At 35.7% G+C, this 13,238-nt stretch overlaps 1 pseudogene; it reads left to right on the top strand.

The window, feature by feature from the left end:
* The first annotated feature begins 7,884 nt into the window (after window positions 1-7,884).
* LOC129628492 (olfactory receptor 10AG1-like) lies at window positions 7,885-8,796 on the top strand (annotated as a pseudogene).
* Window positions 8,797-13,238: the final 4,442 nt, after the last annotated feature.

The raw sequence follows: 13,238 nt of genomic DNA on the forward strand, positions 1-13,238 counted from the left end.
TGATCTTTTTCCCTACTTAGTTCTGGTGTTGTCTTAATCAGACATTATTTGGAATTTTGCTTCCTGCATTAGTATAAATTGATTGTCCTCATGATCCTGCCCTTTTATGCTTGACTTTCTGATATCAGGTTTATCTCCCTAGTGTTTCTATTTATAAGAAATTAATTTTTTGCTGATCTCATATTTAATGGACTAGTCTCTGTCAGGAAAAATTCACTGCTTATTTGATTTGTTGTTGTTGTTCAGTTGGTAATTCATGTCCAACTCTTTGTGTTTTCATGGACCGTAGCATGCCAGGCTCCTCGGTCCTCCACTACATCTTGGAGTTTGCTCAGATTCATGTCCATTGAGTCAGCAACACTATTAATATCCAACCATCTCATCCTCTGCTGTCTCCTTCTCCTTTTTGCCTTCATCTTTACTAACATCAGGGTCTTTTACATTGAGTTGGCTCTGTGCATCAGGTGGCCAAAGTACTAAAACAATATAGTATATTTTATGTAGCAATTGGCCTCCCAATATTTTTATCCAAAATTCATAATGTATATTCTAGTTTATCTCCCTCTATATTGTTAGAATTTACTTAAAACCAAAAGATTTCAGCTAGCAAAGATTACTGCATATGGAAAGCTTTAGAAAATACTTGCTGACTGACTATAGAACATGGCCACACTTAAATAAACAAAAGTTCATACAGTAGAAAATGTAGAAAAGATGGTCTTTTAATAAATTACATTAATTTAAATATATATAATGGTACAAAAAAAAAAAAGACCTTGACCCTCACTTCACAAAATTTATTTTAAAATGTAATCTCAGATATTTTGTAAACTTAAGTAAAAATGCATAACAATGAGTCTTTTCCAAGATAATGTTTATCAACTTCATGACGTTGGTGCGAGAAAAGTGTTTTTGATAAAATTATTAGTCATAATGTAAACATTAATCAGTTGAACTTCCTGGACTAAGAAATGCTGCTATTCTGAGTGAAGTTTTTCAATATAAAAGGTTTAAATACACTATTGTTAAAGGAGTGCACTAAATCAAAAGCATCAAAAATTCAGGAGAAGAATTTACAGCAGACTTTAATATGCATTTCAAAAGATAATAATCTAAATGCCCAGAGAAAAAGAAGAAAATAACTCATTAGCAACCGGTAAATGCAAATTAAAACCAGATTAAAACCAAATGAAATCTATGACACATTCATTATGAGGACGAAATCAAACAAACAAAAATACTCACCCTATCACGTATGTAAGAGGTGTGGAGTAATGAAAGCTCTCCGTCGATGCTGGTGTGTGAATGGTGCACCATATTACCACACAGCCTGCCTTCATCAAGAAAAGCTTACCCTTAGCCACGTACCAGAAGAAATGTGTGCACATGTGTGCCAAGGGACGCATCTGAGAATGCTCATTTCACATCATTCATTATGTCAAATCTTTATCAAACTAGAATTGTGTGTAATTATGATAATTTCACACAGAGGAAAACCAAGGAGTTCTAGAAATGAATAAAATGTAATTCCATACAACATGGATTAAGCATATTTTTGAGCAAACCAAATCATAATCATACTGTACATATCCTTTTTGTTAAGCTAAAAAGCCATATTCAGAACATTATTTATCATATGTATATACATGATTCCCTCTATTTCTTAAATTTTATTTAATGAGCACATTCTATCATGGAAAAAAGCATAATACTATTTCTTATTTTTGGCTATGCTTCTATTTTTTTCTGAAACTAATTCAGAAAAATGAATTACCTTTTATTATAAAAAAAGAAGTAATCAAGCAACAAATATGCAATTCAAGACTGGTGATGCCACTGAATTGCTTTGAAAAATAAATCAACATCTTTATAAAAGGACATACTTAAAGCCAAGTTTAATTTTCCAATCTCTAAAACAACAACAACAAAAAATAACTTTCATTTGTGGTTAAGAGGCACTGGGTCACAACAAGCCAGTCTAGTTTCAGGCACTAGAAATGTTTAATAAATTATAGAACATATTTTAAAGGTACATATAACTATGGGAGAAAAAAGAATAGATGACAATATCAAAATCAAGGCTCATTAAATCATAAAATAGTCACACATTTTCAAGCCACAAATCTGTTGCAATGTTACTGCATATCTTAGTATGTGTGCGTGCTTACTGATTAATTCAGAGGGTGAGCACAGTTGTGCTGTTGGTCGATTGGATATTCCTCTCCACACATACACAACACATAGGAAAATGTCTCAGATTTTTTAATACTGTATCATTGTTCAGATTACAATTTACTTATTTTTTTTTTTTACAAATGGAGCTGTTGTCTGTATGTTGAAAGAATAATTTTCTTCTGTGAATTGTTAATTCATCTGTTTTACCTATTTTTTAAATTTATATTTTGGACTTCTCCTCTGTATTAAAGAAGGAGCCAAGATCACTTTATTTGAAATCAGTTGTAAGAATTTTTTCCGTTATATTAATTATATTTGATACTTAATGGAGCTTGCCACTTTTTAGCATCTAGAATCATTTATCTTTACAGAGTTTTGTGTGTGTATGTGTGTCCTGCATTCTAAATTTTAATGAATTAAACTTTCCTTACTCCAAAATTATAAAACCCATTTCTTAGAATACTTTAATCATTTCACTATAAAATGTATTATTTGGAGTTTATTCTGCTGTGGGATAGTTATCAAAAATACATATACTGTTTTTTTTTTCCCCTCTAAGGGTGCCCAGCTGTCCGAAGACAGTTATTTTAAATGTCCTCACTGTACTAATTTGGTAGGCTATTTTTAGTCAATGACAAATTTTCATGTATATTTGAGCCTTTTCTGGAATTTCTGTTCTATTCCAGCAGAAGGCTTCTTTATTTATGCATAATACTGTGCTGTGCTCTGCTGTGCTCAGTTGCTCAGCTGTGTCAGACTCTTTGTGACCCCATGGACGATAGCCCGCCAGGCTCCCCTGGCCTCCCCTACCTTGGTAGGCAAATTCTTTACCACTGAGCCACCTGGGAAGTCCATGCATAATACTGCACTCTGCTGATCAACAGGTCTTATAACTCCTTTCCAGCACTAGCTATTTCTTTTTTTTTTTTTTAATTTTATTTTATTTTTAAAGTTTACATAACTGTATTAGTTTTGCCAAATATCAAAATGAATCCGCCACAGGTATACATGTGTTCCCCATCCTGAACCCTCCTCCCTCCTCCCTCCCCATTCCATCCCTCTGGGTCGTCCCAGTGCACCAGCCCCAAGCATCCAGTAATGTGCATCAAACCTGGACTGGCAACTCGTTTCATACATGATATTTTACATGTTTCAATGCCATTCTCCCAAATCTTCCCACCCTCTCCCTCTCTCACAGAGTCCATAAGACTGTTCTATACATCAGTGTCTCTTTTGCTGTCTCGTACACAGGGTTATTGTTATCATCTTTCTAAATTCCATATATATGCGTTAGTATACTGTATTGGTGTTTTTCTTTCTGGCTTACTCTATTTCTTGGATGAGCCCTTGAAGGAGCTCAGGCCTGGCTGGCCTCTCACTCCCTTTCTGTCCTTTATCACATCTGGTCCCCATGAGAAGCCTGTCCCACCACCCGCTACTCATGATCTTTACCACAAGGCTCCTGATACTTTTTAATTAACCTTCCAAATCATTCCCACTGTCACATTACTCTCTGTGTTCCCTCTCTTGTAAATATTTTCTCTTCCTAATCATAAACCTGAAGAAATCACTGTTTACTAAATAATAGGAAACAACATCCAATTTGGGGGGCCATGAGAAACTGGCTCTGAGCCAAGATTTTTAAACACTCTTTATGTTGGAGAAATTTCTCCACATTTGAAACATATAACTCACAAACATTTTGCTTAGCATCTTTCCCATAATCTCAACTAGACTTATTCCAGATTCTCATTTTATTGCAACTAGAGGCTGTAAGTATTCACATCTTGAAGATGTGAAGTAAATTTGGGGAAGATTGGTGGTAGGCTGCAAAAGAGAGGAAAAATTTTCTCCTACTAGGATTAACCTTGGGTTAAATTTTTGAATTTTGATGTATGTTTAATATATTCATCAGCTAAATCTCAGGTTGCTTAAGAAATCAATAACACACTAATTTTGCACATAAAAATATTTGCCATCAGAATATGTATTGTAACTACTACACAGATCTGTCCTCTAACTAGGAATCAAGGAACATATCATATAGAAGCTCTGCATAATGCATTCATAACAGTTAAGGTAAGAATTGGATCTGTGTCTATTTGATCAACCCAAATAATAGTGTGTGTGTGTGTGTGTGTGTGTGTGTGTGTGTGTGTGTGTTCAGTCATATCCAACTCTGTAGCCCACCAGACTCCTCTGTCCATAGAATTCTCCAGGCAAGGATTCTGGAGTGGGTTGTCATTTCCTACTCCACGTGAATTTCATGACCCAGGGATCAAACCTGTGTCTCTTCCATCTCCTGCACTGGCCTCTTTGTATTGGTCTCTTGCCTCTCTAGTGAAAAAAATCACCAACATTTCAAGTAAGAAAGGTAAATATGAAAATGATATTAAGGTGTAATTCTTATTTTAAATTTAAAATTAATCATGTACAAAGGTTTTTAATGTGTAAATTATTAATTTTACACATGGTAGCAAATATTTTTGTTCATTAAAGCAACTTCTATATATTTCTTATTCTATTAAATAAAATTTATAATCAAATAATTATAATAAATAATGGTATTAAGTCACTTTGAAATGTCAAAAAATGTAATAGCTTAAGTCTAGGTATAGATAATATTAAGGAAAACTTCATTTGAGCCCACATATTGCAACAAAAATGGTTACATATGTCTATTCAATTTGATATTATAATGAGATTTAAAATAAATTAATACATAAAATAAAGAACAGTTATTTTGAAAAAAAATTATAGAATTCAGGATTTATAAAATAATAAAGATAGCTTCAGTTTCAACAATGTTTTTAAATTATTTTCAAAGATTGAGTTACCAATTTTTATCAAATATACAAATATACTTGAAGTATACCTTGTTTTACTCTTATGAAATTCAAACTCAAATCTTACCTATTTCATGTTATACAAGATTTCATCACCAAAATGTCACATCTGTACAATTAGAAATTATATTTTATATAGCACTGGAAATAATTTTATTCAGGTAATGAGTAAAATACTAAATGCTTCTGTTCATAAAAATGATAAAGATTGCAATTCTATTCTTTTGTATATTAATTTTCCCTCTCTTTTAAGATTGACAATTTTAAATTAAAACTGTCTGTTCCTTTACTCAATTTCAGAATCAAATTATGAAGAATATATTAAGTAAACATGCATTTTCTAAGATCTACATTGCTTCCAAGCAGGAAAACTAGGACTATTTTCCTAGATCATGCAATAACTATTTTCCTAGGTCTCAGTCCTTAGATCCTAGATCATGGAATGTCAGTGGGAAAGAAAAGTGGCATATGAAAGGGATGAGCCAAACTGCAACACTGTGTGCTTCAAAGCCACGGGTGCTCTCCCTGTTAGCTCTACAGAGTGGAGGTGATAGTATTATCAAATTATTGGCAGCAAATTCATGGAGAATTCACATCTAAGAGTCTGGGATTTTTATAACACTGTGATGATTGCATTAATATCTTATTTCATTCCCACATTAACCATGTGATACCAAGCCAAGGTAAACTAGAGAGCAGTTTTTCATAATGTTAAAGCAGAGAGTGAAATTTAGAAGAATAAAATTTAGCTTTTAATAAAAACAATAATAGCTAGCTTTCAAATAGACTTTCTATGAATGCCAAAACAACTTTACATTGCTTTATTGTATCCAATGAATTAATTCATGTCGCAATCCTAACTGTTGGTACAACTGTTAAGTCAGTTTTGCAGCCAAGTGAGTATGGTGCAGAGAGATTAAGCAATTCACACTGTCACACAGCTGGCAAGTGAAGCCATGATTCAATTGCAGGCTATCTTGTCAGGATTGTATTTTTTGTCCATGACACTATATTTAGACTATGCTTACATGGAAAAACTTGAAACGTAAAGGGTGGGGAAATGAGAAGCAGGGCTGGGACTCATGTTGAGTCAAGTGATGCCTGGAGTGTAATATTTAAGGAGACAGTCACTTTAACAATGGGGCAATGCAGAATCAGCCCTGAAACTGAGTGTGTGCTCTTAGATTCTGTACTAGAAGAGTCTTATTCCTTATTTAGGTAAGACCGTATCCCACTCCTGGCTCTGATGAAAGGAAAAAATGGAAAAAAGTAATCATCAATGAGTAACTCAATAACTCTACCAAAAACAATTTTTCTAGGGAATGTGGTACAACCCTGGCACCTAAAGATTTAAGAACATTATACCATATTAATAATTATAATTATAGGACCATGACTTATACATAAACATATTAAAAGTGATAGGTAATTTTATCGATAAAATCATATTTAATTATCTCAAATAAGGAAGCAAACAGAAAATTTAAACAATTACTTAATATAATAGATGATAAATAATGGAGGTAGAATTCAAACTTAAGTATGATTTAAACAATAGGCACTGATTTGCAATCACAAAACCAATGTGCAAATGAGCAATGTATCCATCATTGCTAAATCTGAATATCCTAGCTCAAGAAAAGTGAGTTCAGAAACTTTTATCTGAATTATTATTATTATTATTATTATTATTTGAGGAACAACAAAGACATCAGAGATGCACACAGTACACAGGGTAAAGCATAACAGGAAGTATCTTACACAGCTGGTGAATACATTCCAGGCAACCCCTCTTTTCCCACAGTGACCTTCTTAATTGTTTCTCTCTGTATCTATTCCCACACAACTTTTCCAGAATAAAACCCTCTGATAGCCTCCACGTAGCATCTTACTGAAATATATGTCTTCTATTCCCCTATGTACAAAAAATAAAATATTCTCTCATATTTTTTGTAAACTGCCTAAAAATGTGAATTATATATAAGAACATGTATGATCAAGATCATCAAGTGATGGGAGGGAAATGAAGAGTTGAAATAAGTAGCTGAAAATATATAAGGCAGATAATTTCTGTTATATTAATAGTTCTACTGAAGTATGTAAAGTCATAGAGAAATACAATAAAATTGTCAAAAAATGTAAATATTTGAGGGAATTCCCTAGCAGTCCAATGATTAGGACTCTGTACTTTCACTGCTGTGAGCCTGAGGTTCAATCTCTGGTTGGTGTACTAAGATCCCACAAACTGTGAAACATGGCCACAAAATAATGTAAGTATTTAAAACTGAGATCATGTAACAACACTGTGGGTCTATCTTCAATAACTATCAGTTTGTTCAATGTCTGTGCTGATCAGGGCATTTGGGGCTTCCCTGGTGGCTCAGATGATAAAGAATCCGCCTGCAGTGCAGGAAACCTGGGTTTGATCCCTGGGTTGGGAAGATCCCCTGGAGAAGGGAATGACAACCCACTCTAGTATTCTTGCCTAGGAAATCCCATGGACAGAGGAGCCTGGTGGCCTACAATCCATGAGATCAGAGAGTCAGACACGACTGAATGACTAACACTCTAACTTTTTTGACTTTGGACTATATTCGGAAAGAATGCCCTAAAAGATATTTCAAGGGAGAGTGTATGGTGATAACACATGGATTATAAACTGAGAAAGGGGAAAGCGGAAATAATAAAATTCTTAAATTAGAAACAATTGCATTGATCATGAAAATCAACCTGGATATCCTGATACAACCTATAAAACAGGCACTGATCCCTGATGGTAAAAATAAAAAGCACATAATACATTTACCCTTTCTCACAGATGGAACACCAAGAAAAAGCACCAGAAGGTAATCTTACTAAATTGATGGAGTTTGTTCTCCTGGACTTTGCTGATGTTCCTCATCTCCAGAGGTTTTTATCTGGACTGTTCTTACTCATCTGTATAATTATCTTGATGGGAAATGGCATCATATTTCTGATAACAATACTGAACCCTGGTCTCCAGACCCCCATGTATTTTTTCCTTGGCAATTTTTCCCTTTTGGAAATCTGCTACGTGTCTGTTAACGCTCCCCAGAATGCTCACGAGTCTTTGGACACAAAGAAGAACGATTTCTCTAGTTGCTTGTGCCACACAAATGTGCTTCATTCTTACACTTGGGGCCACTGAGTGCTTCCTTCTGGCCGTGATGGCCTATGACCGCTACGCGGCCATTTGTAGCCCTCTGCAATATCCCCTAGTCATGAACTACAAGGTGTGTATCCAGCTGGTGGCCGGCTCCTGGATCAGTGGAATCCCAATCCAAATAGGCCAGACAGGCCAGATTTTCTCTCTGCCCTTTTGTGGTTCCAAACTCATCCACCACTTCTTCTGTGACATCCCTCCCATACTCAAGCTGGCCTGCAGGGACACTTTTCTGAATGAAATGTTGGTCTTCACAGTTGCTGCGCTGTTTGTTTTGGTTCCATTTCTGTTGATACTTGTTTCCTATGGCAAAATCATCTCCACAGTCCTTAAATTGCCATCAGCCACAAGTCAGGGCAAAGCCTTTTCCACCTGCTCCTCTCATCTTATGGTTGTGGCATTGTTCTTCGGATCAGGCCTCGTCACATATTTAAGACCCAAGGCTCAGCAGGAACTGACAAAGTGCTTTCCCTCTTCTACATGATTGTGACGCCTGTGTTTAACCCCATGATGTACAGTCTAAGGAACAAGGATGTCATGATGGCACTGAAACAATGGCCAGGCAAACACCTTAGTTCATTGAAAAAGTGACTTGTATTTCAGAACTTGATTTCTTATATATGTGTTATAAATTTTCAATAGATATTTATCTTAAACTCAATTTATCTGCCTATAAAGTGGTAGTTATTACCAAAATAAAAATTACTTGTAACACTGAGAAACCTTTTTGTCTAGAGTTATATAGTTGTGTATGGGTCAACAAATAGCAACATTTGCTTAGGAATTCTATAACCTTGTTGTGAAATGTTCTCTTTTAGTAAGAACTTTAGACAACAATTGCTATAATACGCCCAGTTGTAATACAGACTCAGTTATATCACTTATTGGAAAGCATATTATCCAGTTCCATAGAGTTGTCACAGAAATTTTTTAAACTAAGTTAGTAATGGACTTTAATTAAAATATTATGTATAGCTTGGGTTAGCAATTTTTCTACAGAGAAATAATACAATGATTATTATAATATTAATATTATTGTAACAGGATAGTGCAGAGTGAAAAGTACCTCTCATTAGGAATGTAGTTTAATGAATGATGTTGTACAATGGTATTAGTAATTATTAGGCATCCCTTATGTGTATATCAGATTAAATTCATAATATGATTTGTTGAGTTGATAAAACAAAAGATATTATTGAAATCTTTACATATAATAAGATGAGCTTGGAAAAAGTGATGGGAATATTCATAAGCCATGGTTTTTTAATATATTTTCCTAGAGATGATAGTGGGGATAGGAAAGTTAGGGGAAAAGGGAAAGGATTTAAATTTTTGTAAAAGTATCTTCTATAAAAGCACAAGTACTGTACACCTTAAACCTTACAAACATACACATATTACAAACGGTCAATACAAAAATAATCATTGTTGCTAATTATAGAAATCACAGAGTAAATCATTTTATTTTTCCCTTTGTTTTATTGAAATTGTGCAGTTTATTACCATAAACTTGTGCTATTTGGGTAATCAAAATAACAAACAAATTTGTATTTATTCTGGATAAGGAAAATCGCAATTATTAGTTGTGTGTGCTATTTCTGTAGTTACATATTTTTCAAAATTCCATGTGTATATAATAATCCTTCATATAGACAAGCAACAGATCATTGCAGAAATATGACCTGTCACCATTCAGTTCAGTTCAGTTCACTCGCTCAGTTGTGTCCAACTCTTTGCGACTCCATGTATCGCAGAACACCAGGCCTCCCTGTCCATCACCAACTCTCAGAGTTCACTCAGACTCACGTCCATTGAGTCAGTGATGCCATCCAGCCACCTCATCCTCTGTTGTCCCCTTCTTCTCTTGCCCCAGTCCCTCCCAGCATCAGAGTCATTTCCAATGAGTCAACTCTTCACATGAGGTGGCCAAAGTACTGGAGTTTCAGCTTTAGCATCATTCCTTCCAAAGAAATCCCCAGGTTGATCTTCAAAATGGACTGGTTGGATCTTCTTGAAGTCCAAGGGACTCTGAAGAGTCTTCTCCAACACCACAGTTCAAAAGCATCAATTCTTCATCATTCAGCCTTCTTCACAGTCCAACTCTTACATCCATACATGACCACAGGAAAAACCATAGCCTTGACTAGACGAACCTCTTCTGGCAAAGGAATGTCTCTGCTTTTGAATATGCTATGTAGGTTGGTCATAACTTTCCTTCCAAGAAGTAAGCATCTTTTAATTTCATGGCTGCAGTCACCATCTGCAGTGATTTTGGAGCCCCAAAAAGTAAAGTCTGACACTGTTTCCACTGTTCCCCCATCTATTTCCCATGAAGTGGTGGGACCAGATGCCATGATCTTCGTTTTCTGAACGTTGAGCTTTAAGCCAACTTTTTCACTCTCCACTTTCACTTTCATCAAGAGGCTTTTGAGTTCCTCTTCACTTTCTGCCATAAGGGTGGTGTCATCTGCATATCTGAGGTTATTCATATTTCTCCTGGCAATCTTGATTCCAGCTTGTGTTTCTTCCAGTCCAGCGTTTCTCATGATGTACTCTGCATAGAAGTTAAATAAGCAGGGTGACAATATACAGCCTTGACGTATTCCTTTTCCTATTTGGAACCAGCCTGTTGTTCCATGTCCAGTTCTAACTGTTGCTTTCTGCCCTGCATACAAATTTCTCAAGAGGCAGGTCCCGTGGTCTGGTATTCCCATCTCCTTCAGCATTTTCCACAGTTTATTGTGATCCTCACAGTCAAAGGCTTTGGCATAGTCAATAAACCAGTAATAGATGTTTTTCTGGAACTCTCTTGCTTTTTCCGTGATCCAGAGGATGTTGGCAATTTGATCTCTGGTTCCTCTGCCTTTTCTAAAACCAGCTTGAACATCAAGAAGTTCATGGTTCACATATTGCTGAAGCCTGGCTTGGAGAATTTTGAGCATTACTTTACTAGCATGTGAGATGAGTGCAATTGTGCAGTAGTTTGAACATTCTTTGGCATTGCCTTTCTTTGGGATTGGAATGAAAACTGACTTTTTCCAGTCCTGTGGCCAATGCTGAGTTTTCCAAATTTGTTGGCATATTGAGTGCAGGACTTTCACAGCATCATCTTTCAGGATTTGAAATAGCTCAACTGGAATTCCATCACCTCCACTAGCTTTGTTTGTAGTGATGCTTTCTAAGGCCCACTTAACTTCACATTCCAGGATGTCTGGCTCTAGGTCAGTGATCACACCATCATGATTATCTGGGTCGTGAAGATCTTTTTTGTACAGTTCTTCTGTGTATTCTTGCCACCTCTTCTTAATATCTTCTGCTTCTTTTAGGTTCATGTAATTTCTGTCCTTTATCGAGCCCATCTTTGCATGAAATGTTCCCTTGGTATCTCTAATTTTCTTGAAGAGATCTCTAGTCTTTCCCATTTTGCTGTTTTCCTCTATTTCTTTGCATTGATGGCTGAAGAAGGCTTTCTTATCTCTTCTTGCTATTCTTTGGAACTCTGCATTCAGATGCTTATATCTTTCCTTTTCTCCTTTGCTTTTCACTTCTCTTCTTTTCACAGTATTTGTAAGGTCTCCCCAGACAGCCATTTTGCTTTTTTGCATTTCTTTCCCATGGGGATGGTCTTGATCCCTGTCTCCTGTACAATGTCACGAACCTCATTCCATAGTTCATCAGGCACTCTATCTATCAGATTTAGGCCCTTAAATCTATTTCTCACTTCCACTGTATAGTCATAAGGGATTTGATTTAGGTCATACCTGAATGGTCTAGTGGTTTTCCCTACTTTCTTTAATTTAAGTCTGAATTTGGCAATAAAGAGTTCATGATCTGAGCCCCAGTCAGCTCCTGGCCTTGTTTTTGCTGACTGTATAGAACTTCTCCATCTTTGGCTGCAAAGAATATAATCAATCTGATTTAGGTGTTGACCATCTGGTGATGTCCATATATAGAGTCTTCTCTTGTGTTGTTGGAAGAGGGTGTTTGTTATGACTAGTACATTTTCTTGGCAAAACTCTATTAGTCTTTGCCCTGCTTCATTCTGCATTCTAAGGCCAAATTTGCCTGTTACTCCAGGTGTTTCTTGACTTCCTACTTTTGCATTCCAGTCCCCTATAATGAAAAAGACATCTTTTTTGGGTGTTAATTATAAAAGGTCTTGTAGGTCTTCATAGAACCGTTCAACTTCAGCTTCTTCAGCATTACTGGTTGGGGCACAGACTTGGATTACTGTGATATTGATTTGTTTGTCTTGGAAACGAACAGAGATGATTCTGTCGTTTTGACATTGCATCCAAGTACTGCATTTTGGACTCTTTTGTTGACCATGATGGCCACCCCATTTCTTCTGAGGGATTCCTGCCCACAGTAGTAGATATAATGGTCATCTGAGTTAAATTCACCCATTCCAGTCCATTTTAGTTCGCTGAGTCCTAGAATGTCAACATTCACTCTTGCCATCTCTTGTTTGACCACTTCCAATTTGCCTTGATTCATGGACCTGACATTCCAGGTTCCTATGCAGTATTTCTCTTTACAGCATCACTCAAAGTTAAAAAAATATGATGAACCTTGAACTGTTGTATTTAAAGTTTATTCCCATAAAAATAAATGTCAGTTTTGTCACATTTATGTGGAGCTGGCTATTTCCAGATGGATAGGGAGGTGCAGTACCACTTTTTCCTTGGGAGAAAACAACCAGATGACGTGTGACCATTTCTGATAATAAAGTAAAGAAGGAAAAACCAACTCTTATTGAGAACCAAGTAAACAGTAAACCACCAAGTTCCTCAGATAATACAGCCATCATAACCTAGTAAAATCTAATGGAAGCAATTGAATACAGTGAAGGTTAAAAGAAAGAGAACTATAATAACAGCAACAACAAAATTCCAGGAAAATTTCTAGGCAGATGTTGGATAAATCCTGAAACTATCATATGTTGAAAAGATTGAGACAGAAATTAAGAAAGCCTCTCTGTTTTCTCTCCTTCCTGCCTAATTAAAAAAAAAAAAAAAAAAAAAAACATTTTC

Source organism: Bubalus kerabau, chromosome 15, assembly GCF_029407905.1.
Source record: "Bubalus kerabau isolate K-KA32 ecotype Philippines breed swamp buffalo chromosome 15, PCC_UOA_SB_1v2, whole genome shotgun sequence".
In the NCBI taxonomy this organism is placed as follows: domain Eukaryota; kingdom Metazoa; phylum Chordata; class Mammalia; order Artiodactyla; family Bovidae; genus Bubalus; species Bubalus kerabau.